Source organism: Homalodisca vitripennis, chromosome 6, assembly GCF_021130785.1.
Source record: "Homalodisca vitripennis isolate AUS2020 chromosome 6, UT_GWSS_2.1, whole genome shotgun sequence".
NCBI classification, from domain to species: domain Eukaryota; kingdom Metazoa; phylum Arthropoda; class Insecta; order Hemiptera; family Cicadellidae; genus Homalodisca; species Homalodisca vitripennis.
In genome coordinates this window covers 121,583,030-121,610,018 of record NC_060212.1, presented here as the reverse complement: position 1 = coordinate 121,610,018, position 26,989 = coordinate 121,583,030, and positions in this window count along the sequence as shown.

Sequence of the window (26,989 nt, the reverse complement as noted above, 5' to 3'; positions counted from 1 at the left end):
ACTCTGGCCGGTTGCGCCCGAGCTGGAGCAGCCGATCGAATGCACCCGAGCCCAGCCGACGCCGGCCGAGGGCCTCCGAGCATTGACGACGCCTGGCGGAGGGATATCATACCAGCTCAGTGCGCGTGTGTTGTGTTGTGTAGGTGGTCGCCACGTTTTTATTCGTTCAATAACTTATTGTTACTAGCTGAGCTGCTATTGTTTGTGTAATTTTTGCGGATGTTCGTTTGTTATCATGTCTAAGAAAACAGTCCTCTGTACTAACATTCTTTAAAAAACTTGGAAATTCAAGTGAAAGTGTAAATGAAGATAGACATTTAGCGGGAAGTAGCACTGGAGGTAGCGTTGGTGATGAATCGCCATCTTGTTTTACGCCCAGATCGTGATGCTACATTCCAGGGCGAAAGTAGAGATCCTTCATTGGGAGTACAAAGTGCAGATATTGCAAAAGGAGCATTTCAGCCTGTTGATTGTTTTAAGGTAAGCAAGATTCAATCCAAATCGAGGCAGTTCAAAGAATCCTGGTACAGTGGATTTAATTGGGTCGAATATAGCCCCATTAAAGACGCTGCATTTTGTTACCCATGCCGACTATTTTGTCAACATAAGTCTGGTCGCGGGGAGGAGTCATTCACTAAAACTGGGCATGAACAATTGGAAGAAAGCTTTGGAAAAATTCAGGAAACATGAGAATAGTGAAATGCATCAAAAATCTAAACAGTTTCTCAATGAGTATAGAAAAGCAGGAAGCACGGTAGCAGATTCGTTGTCCTCGGCACATACTAAAATGGTTTGAGATGAATAGGAGGTATTAAAATTCATAATTGAAAACATTCCTATTCCTTGGAAAACAGAATCTTGCCTTAAGAGGACATGATGAGAGTACTGCTTCATTTAACAGGGGAACTTTATAAGAACTGCTACAACTGAGATCTACTCAAATGGAGGAAGGAATCCAAACATTAATGAAATCCCCAGTCCATTCATACAAAAGTGCCCAGGTACAAAATGAGATAATAGATTGCATAAAAAGTGAAATGCTTCAACAAATTGTCCAAGAGGTGAGTGAGGCTTTGGGCCTACTCAATTATTTGTGATGAAACTACGGATATTTCAACCCGTGAACAGCTTAGCATTTTGCATTCGATACATTACTAAAATAGATGGACACATTAAAATCAATGAAAGGTTTTTGGGCTTCGTTGATGTGTCAGACACTACTGGTGAAAATTTACATCACACTATTAAACAGTATCTGCAGCAGTTGGGTATAAGCTTAAATAAAATGCACGGCCAGGCATATGATGGAGCTAGTAACATGAGCGGCAAATTCAAAGGTGTTGCCTCAAGGTTCCAAGAAGAAGAGCCTAAAGCTTTGTACACACACTGCCATGCCCACTTTGCTTGATCTGGCTGTTCAGAGATTTTGTGAAGAAATAAGACAGCTTCGGAATTGCTTATCCATAGTAAATCACCTGTATAAACTTAATTAATGCATCAGCTAACAGGTTTTCAATATTTGAATCAATATGTAAGCAAAGCGGAGAAACGAAAATGAAAAGACTGGTGAGCTTGTCTCGAACTAGATGGACAGTTCGACACACAAGCAATCCATGTAATTCTAGAGCAGCTCCCTGAAGTGTACGAAACTTTGGAAGTTATTGCAAAACGATGTATCAAATCGTAAAATTGCAGCCGAAGCTGATGGTCTAGCCAAACAAATCAGCACATTTGAATTTGTATTCAGTTTTAAAACTATTGCACAGCGTTTTGAGTCAGACTGATATACTCTCCAAAGAACTGCAGAGTGAATCTCTTGACATTTCTAAGGTTTTTGCAAAAGTTGAATCAGTCATTGACTGTTTAAAACTGGACAGAAATGATGATGGCTTTATTCAGATGTGGAATGAGTCAGAAAAACAGTGTAACAAATATGGTATGAAAGGTTTGTCAGTTGAAAGGCCTTCACTACCACGCAAACGGAAGATTCCGAAAAAACTTGAAGCTAGTAGTAGCTCTTCAGATGCTGCATTTCATCAATCACCTGAACCTGAACCTGAACAGATGTTCAAGACTGGCATTTACTTTGCTGCTTTAGACACAGTAATTGTAAACCTGCAATCTCGTTTTTTCCAAGAACGATTATGATAAAATCAACTGCATTGCCCAGTTACTATTTAATTGGACCGAAATTGACAACAACGCTGTTATGGCAATCCAAAAGTTTTATAACTTGTCTTTAAGTTTCTCTCTGTACAACTTAAGTTTTTTCACTGTTATGCAAAGAACAATTTTGTCAAAACAGACAAAGCAACCACAAGAATAACGTTCCAAGAGTTGGCTGATTTTTTTATTGAGAATGATCTCAAGCCAGTGCACCAGATGTTTGGCAGCTACTAGAAATATCACTTTCGTGGCCTATCACAACAGCAAGCGCAGAAAGATCGTTTTCTACACTACGAAGGCTAAAGACATTTCTTCGAAGCACCATGACAGAAGACCGCTTTAAGTGGGCTTGCCCTGATGTCTAATTGAGCAAGAATTGACGTCCTGAATACATGAAAGATAAAAAACTAGATCTGTTTAGTTGACAGATTTTCAAATCTAGCCGATAGGAGGCTAATGCTTCATTAGAAGTAACGAAAATTGGTTCGTTGAAAACCATTACTGTAGTTCTGTTCACCTTAAAACTTTTGTCTTGTACACAAATTTGTTTTTGTGTTATAAATGTCCTTGCAGTTATGTCTAGAATAGAATAAACTTGTATAATTTTAAATTGAGTCTTTTTACAATCCATCAATATAGTAAAAATTGATTAAAACCAATGTTTAACAAAAATACACATATACTTTACTTTAGTTCTTAAGTGGTAGTTTTCAAAAAAGTTTCCACGGGACCACCCCCCCCCCCCCCCGGAGACCCCGTGCCCCCCCAAATTATTAGGTCACGCTACGCCTATGAATACATCATTCCTTCCATTCAACAAGGATCTATGCCACTCAAGAATTTATTGCGGTCGACTGGTGATGAATAATGACCAAATTCCAATAGACCCTAACCTCAAACTATTTTCACGATATAAACTTCAAGTTGTTGGGTTAGAGAAACTCCAGTTCACAGACCACTAAATATGAATAAGGCAGGTATTGCAGAACTCCTGCTATTGAAATAGTCGAGGATGGATTAGTATATCTGCTATAAAAATGATCGAGGAAGGATCGTTCACCTGCTATTGAAATGATCTAGGATTGATTTGTACACCTGCTATTGAAATGGTAGAGAATGGAATAGTACACCTGCTATTGCAATGGTCGAGAATGGAATAATAGAACTACAAATGAAGTGACCGAGGATAGATTAGTACACCTGCTATTGAAATGGTAGAGAATGTAATAGTACACCTGCTATTGAAATGGTCGAGAATGGAATAATAGAACTACAAATGAAGTGACCGAGGATAGATTAGTACACCTGCTATTGAAATGGTAGAGAATGGAATAATACACCTACAAATGAAATGGCCGAGGACGGATTAGTACACTTGCTATTGAAATGGTAGAGAATGGAATAATACACCTACAAATGAAATGGCCGAGGACGGATTAGTACACTTGCTATTGAAATGGTAGAGAATGGAATAGTACACCTGCTATTGAAATGGTCGAGAATGGAATAATAGAACTACAAATGAAGTGACCGAGGATAGATTAGTACACCTGCTATTGAAATGGTAGAGAATGTAATAGTACACCTGCTATTGAAATGGTCGAGAATGGAATAATAGAACTACAAATGAAGTGACCGAGGATAGATTAGTACACATGCTATTGAAATGGTAGAGAATGGAATAGTACACACCTGCTATTGAAATGGTCGAGAATGGAATAATAGAACTACAAATGAAGTGACCGAGGATAGATTAGTACACCTGCTATTGAAATGGTAGAGAATGTAATAGTACACCTGCTATTGAAATGGTCGAGAATGGAATAATAGAACTACAAATGAAGTGACCGAGGATAGATTAGTACACATGCTATTGAAATGGTAGAGAATGGAATAGTACACCTGCTATTGAAATGGTCGAGAATGGAATAATACACCTACAAATGAAATAACCGAGGATGGAATAGTACACCTGCTATTGAAATGGTCGAGAATGGATTACTACTACACGTGACATGGAAACGGTCGAGAGTGGATTCGTCATAATGGTCTGGCAAGTCTTCTTCAACATTTTATGGGAAATCTTAATGTAGTTATAGCTCCGATGTTCATAATGTTGTAGGAAACAAGTTGGACCCATAAATATTGCAGCACAAAGTATAATGAATTTAGTTATCTGTAGGAATACATTTATCTACAATGAATCACCATTTTCCAAGCCAGTCCATTGTGTTGTCTATGAGGGATAAACAAACATTTCATAAGCGGCGACCATGCAGCGGGGCGGAGCACGGCCTACTCAGATGAGCAATCGTTTCTCAACTGTTTACATAAGTAGTTCTCGTAAAGATGTACCAACTTGGGTATAAAGTCCATGGATGCCACTTCCTGTTGTGCTCAGCCACGGCACCGGAAACCGATGTCGCAAGTGCGGTAATCACAGTGGCAGTGGCAGCGACACAGCTTTGATGATTGCGTCACTTAGGCCGCTCGTGCGTCAAAACGATCTTTGTATGGAATTTTATCTTTCGGGAATTTTATTCCCAGACATTATGAGTGATTTCCTTTCCTATTGCTGCAAATATTAAATCACCATTCTGCGGCTTGTATTTTAAACAAATACGCTTTGTTCGCCGCTGATAGTTATAAGGAAAGAACAAGAATAAATATTCGTTGCCAGAGGAAAACCTAGTTTTAAAATCTAATATTAGCAAATGATAAAAGTTAGCAACCTAATAACTCAACAACACTTTTCCCCGCGATGGATATCTTTTAAATATGTTTTAAATTAAAAATTCAGTATTTCTGCTTTATTTAAAAACAAAATCATTTGAAATAACGTTTTCTCTGTTTCAGGAAACAGTTTCTCGCTAAACACTAAATGTCATTTTTCAACCATTAAAAGTCCGGTTTAACTATTTACTGGTGGAAATGACTTATTTATGTAATAAACAAAAGAATAGTACAATACAATAAATGATTAAAAACATATATGAGAGTCTACTGGCATTATTACAAAAAGTAGGCTAGGCGGTTTGTGGAACTGCTGAAATCATCGACTGGTAGGCCTCATGGTGTGCTTCCGGGGTGCGCAAAAGGCCCTTGAGGCTTAAATGCATGGCAATAAGCGGCCCCTTAGAAGAAGAAGAAGGCTAAAACTCAAAAGTTAGGCACTAAAATTAGTGTACATTCAGATACTATAGTATTTAGGGACCATGTAGTTTAGACCCCAGGCAGTCAAAAATACCAGGTCTTTTACAAACTATGACGAACATGGCCATTAACCTTATGGCTTGTGAGCCAAAGGGTATGGTATGTATATTTTAATAATGTAATTAACGTCTCTACTAGGAAGAGTGATATCCGCATCGTTAGAAAAATCGCTCACATCTTCCTTGTAATAACTCGAATCTAATATTTGAAAAGGCAATTAAATTAAAATAACGAATTTAAATATTTCGTATTATTTAAAAATCCCATAATGTCGTACTTTTAGTTATTTATTGGAATTCTGAATGTCAGTGAATTTCAATCTAATACGGCAAAACATTGTCGTACATAAAGGTCATCAAAAGCGATTTTGGATTTAGCACTTTTTAATAACCGACTGTAGAGACTATTAATCGTTCCTCTACTTTTACAACCGATTTATTGAAGGAGTGCCTGCGACACCAAAGTGGCGCGCGCACAATGAGTGTGTTGTGTGTGCGTGTGGAGGTGTAGCAATGGCAAGCCTATGTACACATGATCTATGGACGATAGTGAAGGACTTTAGAAAGGCGACAGGATCACTAGCCATTGCCGTAGTGGTGGTTAGTGGAAGATTGACAGATCAGATCTGTAGTGAAGAATGGCAGCTACAACTGGACTAGCGGCTGGTGACACATGACTTCAATTTATCTTTTCTACAAGAAAAGGGAAACCTTTTAAGGGATTGACTATTTTTTTTCTATTCAGTCCATTCGGTCGTTTACCATTGTGAGATTAAACAAATGATATAACAATAAAGGGGCGTTTTCGTAATCGAAAACATGAATAAGAGGTGTGTGGTAGATTACTGATTAAGACTCTACGCATTTATTCCATAGTCGAACATTGATATAGTTTTCAATTTTTACTCTGGGTGTAAAACGTGGTATGGAACTAGGAAAGCAGAGAGTTGCAGCACTTTTAGATACAAATTTGATTGCAACATAAACGTCAGTAAATTAATTAACAATTACTTTCACAATACTATCTATATTACCATCCATCTCTTGACGATCTGCAAGTGCTCTCAGTATTGGCTCTTATAAACATTGTATGCAAGACACTAAGGTATCATTCTCATTCATCATCATTCTCATACCTGAGCACCTCTTTAAATTTGATTTGGTTAAGTTAAAAGGCAAGATTAAGCTCAAGTAGAACTCTACACAGAATTTGAACTATTTTCAACATCGAATGGTATTCAAATTTAGGAAAATAAAATGTTTTTTTTTCCAATAATTGATGACTCAGCGTAGTTTCTTCTAAAGTCATTTAATTTTCTTGGAAAAGAGATCTTTTGATGCATTTAAATGTGTGCATTTAATTGAGTAACTTGCCTAATCATTTTATTCTGGTCGCATTCAGTACAATTTTATTACATTTAAAGTTTGGAATAGTGTTAGAAAGGAACGTTCATTTCATTGTGACCACTATTAGCTTCAGACTGCTGGTAAAAAGGATTACATTTGTTAATTTTTTATAAAAAGCAGAGGCCGATCTCCTTTTAAACCTTACTATTATTACCTTAATAGGCCACTGGCATGTGCTAGGATCTTATCAAACAAAAATGGGGAGAGTCGGGTAGACTTTAACAAGCGACCTACACTCGTTATTCGGTTGTTTTTATCGAATGGTTCAATGTTTTTATCCGTAGGAATAATTCGACATTACGATTATTTTAACTTAGCATATGATTTCGACTATTAGTTATAGTAATTATAAGGTAAAAAGTAAACAGCAAGAAGTAACTAATAGTTTGAGACTTCGAAAATGGCGATGAGTATTAGGAAAACATGTTAGATATTTCTCGCAAGTGACGAGATTTGTTTAAGTGGTTTCAACATGTGGGTTTGGGTCTTGGTAACCCATGGGGGGAATTCTTTCTTCCGTTTCACAAAAGCGATTTACTCGTCAAGCTGGTCAAGTTTTCTAAGTATGCAAGTATATTTTAAGGTTTCTTTGATATCTAAGTCTAGGCCATAGTTGGGTTTACTGTTTTGTAATTTTAGTGTTAAATTTATGTTATTAAAATTGTAATGTACGAGGTTCTTCTTGTTAAGGTAATTTATTATAACACTTACTGTGTGTGCGAATTTTACATCTCGAAGTTGGACAATATATCGAATTGCTCGATAAAAACAATCGAATATCGAGTGTAGGCCGCTTATCTCCGGAAGGATAGTCAATACTGTACAAGGCCGATGGTACTGATAAAAACTACAATGGTCACAGACAGGATTTGAACCTGCTCTATCTCTACCTCAATTCCAACGCCTTAGACCGCTCGGCCATCGGCACTCTCATATTGTTCAAGGATTAGTCTGGTAATAGAATAAATTTGATTATTATTAACTGTCATCAATAAGCACGCTGTCAAAATATTGTCCAATTGAAAAACAGAAAAAGTTTAGACTTGCTTATTCTCGTAGTTTTTTATAGAATATAGCTCGTGAAGTAGACACTCAAATATCTACTTGAAAGTTTTGAAACTGTTGCCCATATTCTACGATACATACTGTTAATTCTTTCGAAAATGTAACCTCATCAGAGACTGGAATATTAAAAATTGGAGAGGCAGGGAAAAGGGTACCGTACAGGGCAATGCAACTGTAGTCTGTGGTTGCTTGCTCTATCTAAACTCTCTCGATCGACATTTCTCGGAACCGTAGGCATTCAAAACGTGCCTTTGGGATCTTATGGAAAAATGAACGCCACTGGTTAACAGTGAAATGTAATGATTATAGTTTGGGAAGTGAGTTATAGACACACTACCGGAAGATCAAAATATTACTTATATTAATGTCCAACGACTGAAGTTATTATAATTGAATATCAGGTTTGTGTAAAGATTGTAATATAAGATATTGAACATAAAACTTCTTGTTCTTTTTCAAAACGATCTGTACTGCAACATTGCGTAAAACACTGTAGATTGCCCAACTTATAATAAGAGTCGAAAAGCAGAAAAAGTATTGTTCACTGTAGAACATTGACGTTTTTCCTTTGCGTTTAGAACTCAATGGAGTTGCATTTCAGCCAGACTGGACTGACTCATTGGTTGCCAAAAGGATAAATGGACTCCTATCCTTACGCTTGAGGAGACTCGAGTAGGCAAGAGTCATTCAACGCCATGAATGGAGGAGTAGCTGGACATTCGACGCCCCCGGACTGTCTAGACATATCGATAACAAACTAGACTTCCCTAGGGACGGCAATCCTGACATGCAACCTAAATGGTGTGTCTAGCCAGTGACACCCAAAATTTGAGTTGTGAGGTAGCCAAGCCCAACGGATGTGTGTGGTGATTGGAGAGAAAGGATATACCTTCTGTGCAGACAAGTACAAGGTCTTTGTAAATGCCTTATTTTATGTACCCAAATATCTAACTTCTATTTGAAAAGATTAACTTAAAAATCATGTTACGTATTTGTGTGGTTGTTTTCCTAATTAGAACGTTATCATTTAAAATATAGCCATTATGTTTGTATACAATTTTAAAAGAGAAATCTACCTTGACGCCATATTGAGAGTCTTCTTCGAAATGGTGGTTGAACTAACTCTTACTCACAAATTTACTTCTCTAGCCCGACAGTTAGCAGTACTTGGCTTCAGTACAATATAGAGTTTCCGTAATATAAGTTGGCTAAGGAACCATTATTTAAAAAAAAAACAAAAACAAACAAAAGCTGTCAATAAAATCGGTCCAAGTCAGTGGAGGAGTGCAGTGGAGAATTTTATGGAAGTTAGTCGGTTCCTCGAGAATAGTTGGCCTAAAAATTTGAGGTCTTTTTTCGGTCGGAATTTCAAAAAATTGAATTTTCTTGCATTGATTGTAAGGTCTAATCATATTTTATAAAACATATTGGACAGACTGTTCGGGTCAATGAATGTCATCTAGTTCAAACTTTCCATTTACGGAAATTTAAAATCCAGCTGTACTAGCTGCCATCTTGATTGTAGCCCATAAGAACAATATTAAATCTTATACACTTTACGCCCTTATTTTTAGTCGTATAATTATGAGAGATGTCTCATTTTTAACATATAAAGAATACGCATCCAAACGCTCTTTAGTTTTCGATAATTGAAGACATCATCCAGAAAAATTTAAAATGTGTTTGTATTTCATCCTTTACATATTCTAAAAGTATGCACTTTACAAAAAAATAATTAAAATACAATTAAAAAATAATTAAAAGGGACCGAAGCGTATTAATTTTATTTTTAAATCTCCCACAATGCTATGATCACAAATAAGGGCGTAAAAATGCATGAGGTTTTAATATAGTCCAGTTCGCTTCACTATATCCAGCTCTTAAAAGAAGAATTGCGTCTTGGATAAAATTTACTTTATCTGATTATTGTTTTACGAACTAATAAAAATTCACCTTGCAAGGTAAATAATTATAGATTACGTACGATCATAATCACTAACATGACTTTGAAGTACAACAATTAATACATTAACAGATATAAATAATAGGTAAATTTGTACTATAACTGTACAATACTAACTGTATTGTACAGTATCACAAGTGCCATAGTGAATCATTAATACTTCCATACCAAATATCTTCAGTTTTGTCCTTCATAGAATTGATATTCATCTCACGTTCCTGTCGAATTTCCGATCGACCTTACGTAGCTGAGGCGGCGTGACGTCACCAACTCGTACTCGACGCCCAACTGCTGTGCCCAAATGTGTGAGAGTGAGTCATCGCTGGAGGGGACCTCGTAATCGCGTCATGTTCTGCGTAATTTAGGAAGGGAGAATTTAGGGAGTGGGCCCTCCAGCAATTAGAGGGCTTCCCTAGTTCACGCAAAAGAAAACTCAACCATGGGAATAAAATCAAAGCAGCGTCTATGCCTACCTGATTAATCAGTTGTTAATAATACAGTAATAAGAAAAGTCAAAATAAGTTGCTATCATTTTTATAGTATAAATAGGTTTGCGAGGCAATCCACGGCGTGATAAAAAAATTAGTTTTAAAATATTTTATTCCATAGTAATACCATACGTACAACAGAGCAACATGTGGTGTATTTCATAATATCTTGAAGCCTTGTGGCTTTAATACACAGAGTGCCCTTTTTCTGCCAAATTTTTCAGGTATTATTCCTAGACCGAAAACAAACCAAAATATCAAATCCGAACTTAAAAGTCTCGATGTCTATCATCGATGGTTGAGTCAATGGAAAGCAAATGTTAAATGTATTGCCAATCCTGTGTTAATAAAGTTATTTTTTAGTTCATATATATTTTGTTTTATATTTAAATGTTTTAATCCAAAGAAACCTAAATCCTACTTACTGGTATGTTATGATCACAGACCTACAATGTAATGTCATAATCAACTAATCAGTGCAGCTAAAATTAAATCAGCTGTGAAGTGTTATGGCTTTCTAGCAGTTACGTCTCATACTAACAGTTCATATTGTTTAGTACTCAGTTGAAAAAGAGGATTCTTTCCATAATTTATTACTCGTTGTTATTAAACTTGATATTGTTGGAGTTGTAATTAAATTGTCTCAATAAAAAATAACAACTGTAACATTTTTCATGTGGAATTTTTACGAAATTTACGTTTAAAGTTTTTTTAGAAACAGACGTGAAAAACATGCGTGTAGTAAATATTTGTAAGTTAAGTTGATATGCCAAACAGTGCCTTATTACAACAAGCCCTTCAGATTAAAAAATGTCAAACAAAAATACAGTATGGTGGCTGCCAGGGTAATTATTGAGGTTTTAAAAGTCTGAATATGGCATATATGTTTGCCTTTGATCCAAGAACAATAAATGAAAAGGTTTGTAGATACGGATGTTTCGCGAACACCCTATACACGCATATATCGAAATATTAGGTTGACGTTATAGCAAAGATGATGATCCAATCTTTGTTTATGACACAGGGAAACTAACTCTTGCTCTTTGATTGCCCTTCAATAGCAAGGGATCGGTATGCCATCTTTGGTAGTTTGGACAAGGTTGGCGAATTTCCCCTTGAGGCTTAAGTGCATGGCAATAGGCCGCCCCATAAAAAAAAAGAATCCCATATATTCTAATTATAGCTAATTCGACAAAACAGTATTGCTTTTAACATTTTTGTATTTTTTGTATTATTACTGTTAAGAAGTTGTATTACTATTGAAACATACTAATATATATAACAATATCCTAGATTTAATATTAACAAGGCAAAATAGCATCAAGGCTTAACTGTATATAAGCAATTTTATTAATCGAATACCAACATCGTATTATAAATTAAAATTAAATGAAACTACTATTCAATTTGATTTAATTTAGACTTAACATAATACAGACAATATTTGCATACATCCCGCCACGTACGTCATCTCCTGGCGGCGAGATCGAATTTCATCTGCAGCAACGCATGCTTAATTTTGACAGTTATATATGACTCTTGTCCTATGTTTATAAAAGTGACATAAAATTATAAATGGGGCACGGCTTGGATTAGCCTACTATAGGTAGGCATGGACATGACACCTACTTTATTTATTTAGCCTTGACACTCTGAATGAAATTCCGAAAAATATTGTATACAAAAACATAATCTTCACAGAAAGGCTTAAAAGGATAAACATTGCATAAGAACTTGCACTGAAAAATCCATTAAACGCTCATTAATAGTTTTATTCACGGATGAATTATAGTAATGATAATAATTACTGTTTTTATATTCATCGGAATAAACAGGCGGACAAAGTTTGGTGCAGTGACGTCACAGGTCACCGCTATACAACCATGGTCGGTACACAGCCATGTCGCGGTGATCTGCTCCACCCCCGTGCCACCGGAAGTTGTGAACTCTGATAACAGCTGTGACGACCGATAACACTGTCACCTGTCACTGTATCAGCTGTCATGTCCCACAGTTTAGGTCACCTCTCCCACCTCTTACCTCTACACGGTTACAAGTTACAAGACAAGTCCTAATTGAAAAACTTTTAGAGAGCTCCTGAAATATTTAAGTATGATTGGTATCTGCTGAAAAATCCAACAATCAGTTTTGAGAAGATTTACGATATTATTTCTCGATTGGTAGTTAGAAATGGACGTGTTAATTAAATACAAATTTACAAAGAAATTTGTTATATGGATGAAGTTTGGATTGAATTTAGAAAGGCATTAACAATTTTAAGTCTTATTTGTTTGTATGTTACTCGTATTTTGATCCAACACTCAATATTGATAACATTTAAGATATTACTTTTTCAAATAATATTTAGAAGTAGACGTGTAAATTAAAAAACAAGTTAGGAAGAGAAATTTTGTTATATGGGTTCAGTTTGGATTGAATTTAAAATGGCATTACCAATTTTAAGCCTTATTTGTTTGTATTTTACTCGTATTTTGATCCAAAACTCAATATTGATAAAATTTAAGATATTACTTTTCAAATAGAATTTAGAAGTAGACGTGTTAATTAAAAAAAACAAGTTAGAAAGAGTGTAGAAAGTTTGTTATATGGATGAAGTTTGTTAGATTGAGTTTAAAAAAAGGATGACCAATATTGTTAGCGTTATTGGTTGGTTTGTATTTATCGTGTTTCTCACCCATATTTAGCCTAAGTTATTTTTTTATACTTCAATCTATTGGCACTTAGGTAAATAAATAGATATTTTAGTCATTTTCCGCAATGTAAGCCAATCACGAGTATTATACACGGAATTATTGCAAGGGATGGAATATTTAAAGATAATTTTTCAGAGCATCATTGCAGTGGAAGCTGCTAAATTGGTAATTCCATACAATAATTAACTTAGAGATTCGATATTAAAAACACACGTGATTAATTTTATTTATCTATTGAGAAATTAAAATCAACTTTGATCTGTTGTGATGGTATTAGTAATGGTTTAATTTTTAATGATCAGTTTCAAATTATGACCGACTTTGTAGGCAGTTAGTTATTTTTAGAAATCATAGTCCCTGCCCATAAATAAGTTACAAAAACCCGTAATTAATTACACTTGTTATTTCTTACTGCTATTACATGAAATATGTAATGTGACTATAAACAAATTTACAATGTTCCTATCAGTATTCATAATTTATTAATCACACCCAAAACGCCAATTAATTGTGGTGGCGCATAGAGATAGAAATGTGAATATTTATAAGGAAGAGAGAAAAAAGTCTTAATACTGAAAGCTACCATTTTCATTTATCAAAAGTTTATTCCTTTAATTTAAATATGTACAATTTAAAGTTTAATCATTGTTTTAACAATATAATAAAGTTAATATTTAGTGGTTGAAATTTTCCTCATGATTAATTTTCCATATTTTCCCCATATACGTCAGGTTTTTAACTTTTCAGAGAGAACATATACTTATATCTTCAGGCTTATAGAGGCACATTGAGAATAAAAATTGTCCGAAAAATAGTATAGTAATATTGTTTTTGAAAATATATAATCTATATTTTACACAATAAAATCATACAATAGCCATGCTACGTGGAAAGAGGATTCGATTACCAACGCTCTCCAACAGTCAGATGACCTACACATGACTACACCTCCAACATCATGACTACACAGGGAATCTACACTCATTCTACTCATAATTGAACTGATACTCGCCATTGAAGTGTCGTTTCAAAAACAAATAAACAAATAAAAATTATTTTATTTGAAGTTTGTTTTTGTCGATGGAAGGATTATGAAAGAAACATGATTTCCTAGACTTTAGCCATTGTTTATTAATACAAAAAAGTGTTACTGATTTTTTACCCTCTGAACAATGGAAAATGTCCGAAAAAAATCCTGTCTCTGACAAACAATGTGATAAAATATACGATCTCACTTGAACTTTATTCCACAGCTCAAGTAGAAGCCGCGTCGTCACGCCAGTTTTGTTTTGGAGCTCAAATAACACTCCTCAAAATCTCCCTTCTGTTTTATCTGTGATTTAAGATAACCCTTTGTGTTAGAAACAGGAGCAGTATTTAACAACGCTGATAAAACAGAACCCTTTTAAAATAAATGCCGCTCTTTAAAAGGATATCAAAGATAAAATATCCTGGAAGTACAGCTGGGGCATCAGTTAAGATAAGGAAAGAGTAACCAAGAAGGACCCCTTCCAGGTCTGGGGGAGATAAGCCCTTCCAGACGCTCGATAAAGGGGGTAAAGGGTAATGATCAAGGGAAGACAGTCCTGAAACCGTTAAGTAATACATCAAATTTGAAATCTACCACCACATCGTGACACACTTTGGAAAAATACTTTCAGAAATTGTAAGTGGTTTGTGTAATTCCACGTAGACACGGAGTAGGACGTGACAAGTCGGAACATGTTGACCAATATCAATTTTTCCTGTCTTTATTAAATTGTCTGTATTATCTAATAAACAAACAATAGTTGATATCAAAGGAATTAAAAGGCATCCAGACATTAGAATTGGCCATACTTTTAAGTGCAAGCTTTATCCTTTCAATGGCATGGAGGTTGTGGCAAGGGAGGTAAAGGAATTGCATTTGGCGTTTGAATTGGAACATTTCAACCTATTGGTTAGTAACAACCGACATCTGCGTGATTCGTATTGATGTTGGCCAAAGGACTTTAAACATTTTTGAAAGAATGAAAGATGGATGTAGGAATTTGCGAATACAAAAAATGGCTCCCGCTATAATAAAATTATATATTTATATTATTAATTTCAATTCCCAAATCGACTCTACATGCAAGATCTATACAAAATAAGTAAAACTAGTTCAATATATTTAGTCATACCTGTACAGGTTAGTTTTAACGGACTTCCCTCTAAAGAAAGACGTGGCATTCAACATTGTGAACTACAGCATCCTTTTTGATTAATAACAATAACTACGTACCTTCATCAAACAGTTCAAACTGTAGTCGTTCACTACTATAGTTTCGACTTTTAATAAGTCATCTTCTGGTGTCGGTGTCAATAAATAATAGAAGCGTGGATTATCCATCTGGAGTCGTCATTGTTTAAAATGTACGAACACAGTACAGCTGTCTACTGCCGGCACTGATGTTTTATCGTGTTTAATATTCGTGTGTGATAGGCCTATCAAATGTTGTGTTTCTCGTACTATTTATTCGTTGTGTTTGCACAGTGTTCGCGAATTTTAATCTATGGCGACTCCAGATGGATAGTTCACGCTTTTAATATTCATTGACAGCGACACAAGAATATAACTTATTAAAAGTCGAAACTATAACAGTGTATGACTACAGTTTCAACTGTTTGACGAAGGTAGTAGTTATTGTTATTAGCCAGTTATATAATATGGAAATTGACATATCATTAATTGAATATGAAATAAGAATTCAGTACAATTTCCATTAAGGATTTACTACCCACATGTATAATTTAGTAATCGACAAAAGAGAAACCAAAACTTTATATTAATATCTCTGTCAGTTATACATTTTAATATATGTCTGACATGTTTTTTCTTGAATGATTAAACCTTCTCAAAATCTTTAAAAAATGAGTCCACGATTTTAGAACTAATTAGATAAATTTTAAATTCTGCCCTTCAATATGTCCAAAAAACGTTCAAAAGTTACCAGAGGATATTTTGATAATTCTGTATATCTCCTAACATATTTTCATTAATAGTTGAAAGCACGATACCGTATTGTTGCACCTTTGATGAAAGGTATACTTTTGAAATATTCTGAGTATAAAAAGAGTTACGCGATTTGCGTAACTTATGCGATTATATTTGGAAGGAAAGCGTAGCATCATAACCCGTATAACGCATATAGTTAGTAATGTATTATAAGCTATAATAAGTAAAATACAATTTTCCGAAAATACTGTAAATATTATAAATATTATGAACGATAAATGGTGACATAACAAGTTTCGTAATAGTAATATAGGCGATTGAATAATACACATGCACCACATAAACACTAAGAGAAGGCGTAACTATAAACCAGTTACAGCTTTTTCTCATACCATGTCTCTGATTATATCATCGCTAACGACTAATTAGTAATAATAAACTATCGAACACTTACCATACCTGACATCATCATTGGTGACTAAACAATGACGCCGATCAAATCATCCATTACGCCATCATCATCATCATCATCATCATCATCACTGAGTTGCTCATTTTCTCATCTCATTTCCTGTCGTCAATGTTTCCTTAAATACGACAAACTTCAAATTTACACAATTGTCTTTCAAACAGGTGAAGTGTACATATAAGGAATACTCTGCGAGCTGTTATCTCCATTATGTAAGTACTATCTTTTGAATAAATAAACGCTATCTAAATAATTACAACCTATCTTCTTGGTCTCAAGTGCTGAACTGATGTTACATCAGGCTTCGCACAAGTTTGACAGCAGGGAAAATGTTTACTTGAAACAAGTGCCTCTTATCACATTTTCAATGCCACTACACCTCGTGATAGCAGACTTACTTGAAAATACATGTTCAGAAGCACGAAAACCTCAGTGCTCTTTTTTTTTGAAGACAATAGTTAGAAAATAAATCAGATTTTGCAATAAGAGCATAAACTTTAGCAAAGTGGAAAACAACTTATGGTACATTTAAATAATTGAAGTAAATGTTTTGACAAATTTTACCATTTTGCCTACGCACGATGATTAGTAACACACAGTTGAATAATATGTCAAAAAGACCGAAAAATAACTCAGAGACGCTATTTAAATTAAACTTACTTGCATAATTAAAATTGAGCTTATATTGCAGCATCACAATTCATACACATTCTGATTATTTCTTGAGCGTCAGCGAATTGGCTGGACAAAATTCATTTCTGTTTGTCTGTCCGCACGATATCTGAAAGACAAACTGAACTATAGAGTTGAAATTTTGCATCCTGATTTCGATGATGGTGAATGTCGCTGCTTGAGATTTGGTTGATCATTAGCTAATCTTTACTAGTCTTATGGCTAACCGAAAGCTAGCCCAACAATTAATTTTGTAAACAAGCTGGGTACAATGATTGAGATTTTAGATTAAAAGGTACAATAGACAGGAATGTCAATAATAAAAGTCGACGAAAACATTATATTTCAGCGCAATCTTGTGTTGTAGTACCCTCCCTACCTGACCGGAACTAATATTATTAAACACTGCTATCTCAATGTACAACAGTGTGGTTGTATAATAAGGCAATATATCTTGAGATAAATTTCAACCGAAGGCTTTGAATTTCGCACGACTTCATTTCTACATAGACAATAATAAATTCTATGATGGTACGTACGGTGCGCCGATTTAGCATCCTGGGCGTAGCACCCTCGCTCGTGGCGTCAATTTGAAAATATTCAAAACAAATACAAACATGCAGCTAAATTAACTGTTCGTGCCAATTAACTCGTATTATTAGTTATAATGTCTTTACAGATAAGATTTAATGCTTTAAATGCTCTCTTAAAAATTAATTAATCATTGTTTAAAAACTGAAATCGACATGCGAAATAACACGACATAATTGCTTTTAATAATTGAAAAAAATATTTTATTAATTAAAAATATTTAATTCAATTCATATAATTTCGTTAATCGAATACACTGCTGTTAAATGTTCATAAAAACTAGCAGCTTTTATGAACCACTTAAAGTTTATAAATAGGCGGACTAAAGTGTGTGGACAAAACATTGGTTCTTTGTTTGAACTTTATTACTGAGGAATGCTCCAATCCTCGAAACGTATTGTTTTATTTCTATAACATTATAGTCGGGAAATATCCTAAAGGGTGCTGAATCAACGCAGTGACCGTGTCCGCTCACTGAATAGCAACCCTCTCGATTCCATTCGCTACGGTCACGCACTCGCTGCGCTCGCTTATTCCTCAGTATATTAGTGACGGAGCAAATGGCTTGTTAGGGTATGTTAGTGCCCGGTCACTCTTTTTGTTTTATTCTTTCAGTAACTGTAAATATTTCGTGTCACAGTGTCCTGGAATCCCGACTATGGGTACCTTATGTGCATATATTCACAATTTCGTTTATTAAATTTAATGTTATAGCAATGTTACAATAATATCCTTAATACACAAAATGGCGTCATATTACACTATGTATTGTCATTGTTATTTATAGTACACCACTATCTCTCGAAATGATTGGAATTTCCCGTTTCAATGGTTACTCTGAAATCTATGCACACTTTCTTTCCATTGTCTCCATAAAGTACGAATATTAATTTAGACTATTGCACGCATTTTAAAATATAAAAAGCCACAGTGGTCCACTGGTCGTTTTAACAACGAAAATTTTATTTTTATTTATGTATCGCAGATAAATTATTTATTAGCTTAGCGAAATAAGACACACTGACTTAAGTTGAATGGTTTTTTATAAATGTGACTATGTGTTACAGAATTTTACAGCTAGCAACAGTGCCTAAACCCCAGCATACTATTCATGTTATTCCGCTACAATATACTTAATAAATTACTGAAATTACTGTAACCCTGATGACGACATTTACGGATCTCTTCATCTAAATAAATTTGCCGGTAGGTAACAAAAGAATTTTGCTGTTATGGCACGTTATTACTTTTATGGAAGCAGTTTTTATTATAAGAGTATTTCGTAATGCACGTATCAACAGCGAAATAGTAGTAGAGTTTAGAAATTCCATGAATTGAATTTTCAAAGAAACAACTCCAAATTAATTATCACTAATTTTTATCTCCATGACAGCAACTATGTCAACACGAGATGCTGTTTTCCCTTTACATTACCGACTTTTATCTAAAATAACACATTAACTAAAATGTTAGTTTCATTGGCCTTTGCAATCTAATGTATATAATGTTGACAATAATATATAATTTTTATATCCTTATTAAGCATTTTAGGCATTAGAAAATCCTACAGGCTGAACCTTGCTTGTCAAAAATAGTTTATATACTTTTAAAAACGCAAAAATGCAAATGTTCCTTATAAAATGCAATTTTTCACAGTTTTAAAGTTGTTTGCAAGTTATCTTAAGATTACTTTCTTACCCACCAATGTTACATTTAAAATTTGTTATGCTTTCAGATATTAGAAACATAGCCTATATTATCGTGCCAATTATTTTTATTCGTTATACTATCTTTGCAGATAAGAATTAATTTTTAAATATCCTTAAAAATATAAATTAATCATAACTAAATAACTGGATTCAAAATGCGAAATAAAGAGATATAATAGCTTTAGGTGATGGAAAAATTAAAAAACTAATTTAAATATATCTGATTTCAGATAAATAAAAAGTTCTTAACTTCAACAAAACTTTAACCTCTTAGTCATAGTATGTGGACGGATATAAGATATTTGTTTTTACAGTTTATTACTGAGAATACTCCAATCGCAGTGTTTTATTTTTATAACAATAATGATGGAAAATATCAGGAACTGGTTATTTTTTTATATATAACATTGGTGTTAAACATATTGGTTGCACTGTTGCAACAGTAATGCATTAGCCTTAAATGTATAAAATAACTGGGAAATATTGAAACTCAGAGGTGCTAATTCAGCGCCTTGAACGTGTCCATGTGCTTAAAAATCACTCCCAGGCCTGACTTCAGAACCCAGGGGGTTGCTCATTCCAAGGAGTGCTAGGGCAGCGTACCCGATGGTGCATGTCCAGCCATGGAATTTGAGTGGCGTCATTAAGGCCTATCACTCAGTAGGGCAACACAATTTCTCTTTTGTATTCCGGGGATGTAACAAATTTTATTCTGTATGATGATTGTCTGTTTATCTGTCCGCAGAACATATTGAAAATGAAATCTGCTATAGACTTAAAATTTTGCATCCAACCCTATGCGACATTCCTACCTTGTATGAGTGGTACAATATTTGTCATGCGGATGTATTGGATTCCTTTTTCAAGACTTTGAAAACTTACAATCAGGATGAATCTGTCTGTTTTTATTTCTCTTATTATTCATCACGGCTTAATAGACTTTAGAAAGATAAACTGACACTAAATTGAAATTCTTTTACATTATTCCTTAATTTACTATAGTATATGAATGCAATAATATGAAATTGAGATTAGAGTAAATGATATTTCTGGCATGAAGTTACAAGACGAGATGTGCTGCAAAGATTGCGGTGATATCACACTATCTTCCCATCTGACTACACGGAGTAAGGATCTTACCTGTATAGTATAGTAAGGGTGTTAAATAATGCTTCTTTAGAAGATTCGAATATCCTGGATCTGATTAATGAGATGAGGTGGACTATAGAAATAATGATTACTCCATACTTCCACAATTGACTTCATGGATGTCTGGATATCTTACCATCAAGTAAATGTGCTTTGTGAGGCTCCAATTTAAGGTTTGCATTTCTTAGATTTATTAAATGATATGAGGTAGGATGGGATACTTTCGTATCTTCACAACTGACTGTTTGAATCTGGATGCATTTTACTGTCTAGGTAAGGATATTTCATGGTGCTCCTATTAAATCTTGGATACCCTGAAACTAATGTATGGAATAAGAAAGGGTACAAAAATGAGATTTCCTTCATAAATTGACAACAGATTTCAAGGGCACGAAGCCATCTTACCATGTAGTAAGGATTCTTCATGATGCTCCAAATTAAGATCCGGAGGTCTTGGATCTGGTGAGTGAGATGGAATGATTTACAAAAGATGAGCATTTCCCTAAATACTACTTCTTCAGCACATGCTTTCGTCTTCTCTGTTCAGTGTCAACGCTTTTTAGCCCGTATACCTCTCGGTAGAATGGAGCTAGACAGGCTGAAATATAGAAATAGATATTTCTTCCAATAATCACTACTGCTCTCACACGTGCTGAAGACTTCTCAACTTATAAGGAAAGAGGCTGATTATTTTTGTTACGTCTTTTAGCGTCTATTTTTTAACGTCTACAGCGTAGACTAAAGGTCAGTTGTAGTTACTGTATAATCATACAACATCACTTTTCCAGAAAAGCAGATATTTAAAATATTCCACCACACTCTTATCAGCATTTCTCGCAAAAAATAAAAATTCTTATACAATAGATTTAGGCTGCAAATATACGATATCACTTTGTTTACACGAAAAAACAGGTTTTTTATGAAAGACCCGGTGCCAAACTTCAGACTTCTCCCTATATAAAAGCATAGAGAATAACTAATCTACCATATAAAATCTACAGACATTTAATATTGCCATTTAAATAAATGTGATATAAATAAATTTCTTTGTACAATTATTATGAATAGTAGTTTTTCATGGTTCTAAAAGCAATTTAAGAAATTGCTAAACGTTTGATGTTGAGAAAATTTGCTATTTGTTCTCAAAAACGTCAATTACTTTGGCACCCGATTAAATACTGCTATAGATATATTGCTGACAAACATCAATCTAACAATTTTGCATTTCAGGATCCTTAAACGCTATGTTGCCCAATGTTGTTGCATTGCATGGTTTTGTATTTGATTTAATAAGTATAAAAATCCAAGTTATTAATAATTATATTTTGTTATTTACTGTTTTAAATAAATGGAATTTACAGCTTATTCATATATTTATAGTTATAAGAAAAAAACTTATTTAAAGCTTGAGATTTTAGACGATTTCGTGGCAAACTGAGCATATCTAATTTTATCTGTCAAGGAAAATTTTTTGGCGGTTGACCGTGCAGTAATTAAATTTGCGGTTTCATCTCCTGTAACTTGGCAATTAATTATTACGACAGATTAAACTAATATTCCTCATACACATTTAAGTTTTAATTGAAGACATTAATACATACTAAGCGATGGATAAACAGAAATATGAATCCGTCATATATTGATAGACTACAATAACAATTTTACACTTATTTATTTCATCACTTTAACACACCAGTTCATACTGAAGTGATGGACAAACAGAAATATTTACCATCTGCCATTGAATAGCTTGCACGAAACCTAAAGTGGTTGACATTGATCGAAGACACTTTTAATAGTAGAATAAAGTCATAGTTATTCATTTTGTGACTAAGTTTATTACTCATCAATCTAAATATATAACTCTTAATCAATAAAATTGTAATAATAATGATAATAACATTGATTATAATTTATCCGAAGGGAAAGGCTTTTGAACATAAAAATGTCGTAGTTGAAGCATTACGGACTTTAGCAGAAGGATAGCGAGTATTGCTGAGCCGGTAGTTTCAAATTGCGACTTATTGTTACCCAACAGGTGAGCGCCTGTCCCACGGTGTGGCCGCCGGCCGGTACGTAATAAGTATTGCGAGTCGTTGCGTACACTGGCGGGGGATTGCGACGAGTTGCGCGCCACGCGGCGTTGTGCCGGGCCGATTGCGGGATGGACATGACATAGCCGGTACTATAATGGAGATTGCGTCGGTTCTGTTAAATCAAGTGTTCCTTGCAGTATAATTTGCCTCTGGTTCCTAGTCACCGTGTCTTCAAAACTGGCTGTCCTGGCGGCCATTGTTTTATAGCTCCGAAGAGCAATGTAAAATCTCAAACTCTGTTGAATCCTTGTTCTAATTTTAGAATTATGGGAGATGTCTCATGCTAAAAATCACTGCGTATTCAAAGTCTTTGTAGGGGTTTTAATACAGTACGCGATTTTTAACCAACCCCCGAGGGACCGGAAAGAAAGAAAATGGTTAAAGGCAATTAACATTGTACAATGATTCGGCTACAAAATTCATCGATGAGGCTAATGTTATTTAAGAATGGTTTTATTACAGACCCCATAAGATCTTCGAAAAAATCGGGTCTTTTTTGCGCCCGTCTTGGGAAAACTCTTTATACAATCGTCCCTTAGGGTTAAAACTTGGCAGGTACGTTGCTCTTAAACCCTTCTTATTGTGAGAGTCAAATGTCAAATGATTTTCGCATGTCTATCTTTATGTCAGTCTCTTGGTAACTCTTTATGCGGTAACTCTTGGTAGAATGGTCCTAGAGTCATGAAACTTAGTAAATAGTTTCCTCTCACTAGGAAGAACTCTATTGGTTTTGGAATCTAAGGGCAGTCTGTCTGTATGTCCAGCTATCTGTGCGATAACTCTTGGTAGAATGGTCCTAGAGTCATGAAACTTAGTAAATAATTTCCTCTCACTAGGAAGAACTCTATTGGTTTTGGAATCTAAGGGCAGTCTGTCTGTATGTCCAGCTATCTGTGCGATAACTCTTGGTAGAATGGTCCTAGAGTCATGAAACTTAGTAAATAGTTTCCTCTCACTAGGAAGAACTCTATTGGTTTTGGAATCTAAGGGCAGTCTGTCTGTATGTCCAGCTATCTGTGCGATAACTCTTGGTAGAATGGTCCTAGAGTCATGAAACTTAGTAAATAATTTCCTCTCACTAGGAAGAACTCTATTGGTTTTGGAATCTAAGGGCAGTCTGTCTGTATGTCCAGCTATCTGTGCGATAACTCTTGGTAGAATGGTCCTAGAGTCATGGAACTCCTACCCTCTCTAAACAGGGTTTAAAAACTTCAAACTTCAAACGTGAATTAACTTTAAGTAATAAATAAGTGCATTAACGCTTGATACAAACGTTCTAAAGGTTTGAAACTTACATAGCTTTCTCTTGGCCCAAAGAATGACGGTATTGATTTTGGAGTGAAAAAAATCAAATGACTGCATCCGTCTGTCTGTTTGTGTCATAACTCTTTCAAACGATTTCTCACGTTCTTGGATACTACCTTTTATTGGTGTTTTCTAAGTAAGGACTAAATTGTTGTCAAAGTGACATTTGGACGTAGAAAATCTGTAAACACTGTATAAACACGCATCTTGTAATTGAATATCAGTGCACACATAGAAATAATAGATTCAGTATGCACTATTAAAAAATAAGTTTTCCTGTCATATATTTAGCAACATTTAGTGTATACCACTTACTTTAAATAGGCCATGATGAGATGTAACGTCACAACAGTTAAATCTCAATTGTTCTATGGCACTGCCAAGTTGCACCCCATTCATAGGTGTGAGCAGGATTCATAATTTACAGGTGCATGACATGCCAGGGAGGTATTCCAACAACCCCCGACCCACCCCCGGAAAATGTTTGAAAATTGTACTCAAAATTATGAATTTTGAAGAGCCAATTGTTTTTAAATATAGAACTTTTAAATCCCACAGCTCTATTTTACAGTGGGATATACACCATTCAAGTGGTGGCGAGGAGGGGCAGTAGGAAATAGGACAAAGAGAAACAACGCGTTACAAACCATAGATTACAATAATATTGTAATCTATGTTACAAACGCAACAAAATAAATATTACGTAAAACATGGCACCGGCGAACCGAATAACATAACTGTTGTGCTTCAGCAGTAGTATAATTTTCGCATCAAAGTCATATAAAAAAAAATTAGTAGCAGGTGTCTGTGCACCTGTGACACCCCCACTCCCAGTGCGCACACCAGTGATCACATCTGTTCAAAATTATCGTTGATTACAGGATAAATAATTTCTTTTTCTGTAAAAAGTATTTCTTTGTGTTGTAATATTTTATCATAGATATGACCCATCTCGTTTATGTTACTGGAAAAGAGGACGGTTCAATTTGTTCTATTTCTATTTAGATGTCGCTCACTTCCGGAAAGATGACGGGTTGAGCTGGCTGTGCCGGCGCCATCTTCACATCAAACTCTCTTACTCCCCTCTTCTCTTTTTTTCTATTGTTAAATTAATAATGAGAATTCTTTCATTTTTAACAGTTATTCAGGAAAAAATCTCAAAATTTTTGTTCTTCATTTAAATATTATAAAGTCATAAATTGTACAAAAAAATCTGAAAATCGTTTGGATTCGTTTAATCACAAAAGGTTGTAAAGGTATTTAAAGTTTACATCGTGTTTTGGGGTAGATCTTAAGGTCGTTTCACTACGGCCGGCTAAGATTTTGAACAATATTTTCTTTATTTTTTAAATATTCTAAAAGTACGTTTAAGAAGAATAACTTAAAAGTGTTTTGGTGAGTATTCATGTTCACCTGCATCGAACGCTTTTTCACAGCTGATAAACTCATAAATACTGACGGTATTTTTTTAGCATTTTCCGTAAACGTACATTTCGATCTCGTTTATATAGATGAATATCCTGGTCGTTAATAAATCAGTAATAAAATACAGTAATAGATTTTAGTTTAACATGTTCAATTCAGACTCGTATATTGTAATTAATATTAACCTTCACGTGCCTATTTTAATTCACCTATAACTACTAGTATTAAGGTACAAGCTTCGCCACCGACAATTTTGGAATGGCTGTCAAGAGGCGGTAGGTGCATGTTAAAATTAACGCTTTCGGTCATGGCCACCTTTAACCACCGAGACACTATGGACGGCTTTCAGTGAAAATGATGTAAAAAGAGATAAGTTTAACGGACTGAAAACTATGAGACTAAAAAAAGTCTGAGGAAAAATTATATTATTATATTGAAATAATTGATAATGAGGTATTGAAGTTTCTTTTTGATATGCAATATAAGAAACTTATTTTTGTGAGTTATTCATTGAAGTTGCATTGACGTCAAACACAATAAAAACAAACACTCGTATGTATTTATCACTATCGGTTTGTACGGAGAAGGGTAAATGCGAGTTACGCGGGCACGACGATCAGTTTTGTTGTGAACAGTTTGGCCGAAATGGGTTTGCGGTCAGGGAGGACTTACTCCTGGAATATCCGAATTTGCAGGCGAATCTCAAGATGTGGCGAAGCTAACTTAACAAAATGTAAAGAAAATTCAAAGATTTCTTTGTGAAATATATAAAATAATATATATGAAATTCAGTAAAATTACACATTCAAAACACAACTAACTTTACCATCATTACTACAACGTTTACATGGTTATAATTAGCACATATAATTTGTGCATTTCTGAAGTGATTAGAAATCATTAACTGTCAGTGTAAAATAATTTAAATATGACGAAATGACGACGATATGCTATGATAAGTCCGTTCTTCATCAGAGTTTCGTCTTTGATGTTTTGTCCTTGCCGCGCCGAGTTACACACCAGACCAAACAACAGGATTAGCATTTTGCTTGTTGGACAGGACGGCCATTTGTGTAGCAATGTATCGTGTTCCAACCCGTTGTATCCAAGTTTATACCGTGCTCTGGACTTACTGCCCGTATAGAGTTACTTAACAGGTGCAGAAAGTGGCCACACTTGCTTGTCCCTCGTTCATTTATGTGTTAATTACGAAATCACTCATGACAGTCGTGCTATAGTTTGTCATTTGTTTGTGCTTTGATTGTTCTTGATTTGTCAACTTGTGCTTGTGCAGTACCATGTCACGCCTTTATTTGTCCTGCTATCACGCAACAAAGTCGTGCTATGTTGAGTTTCACATTTGTTTGTGCTTTGATTGTTCTTAATTCTTCAGGTTGTTTTTGTGCCAGTACGTCTTATATCTTTGTTTACTCTGTTATCACCTACCCAGCTCGTGGCGTTTCGCGTTATATTTAGTGCTACGCCACGCCACATTCGTTCATATTATCACGTCGCACCTGAGAGTCATTTACAATTTTGAGAAGTCAATTTTGGCATACACATAACATTTATAATTTTGTA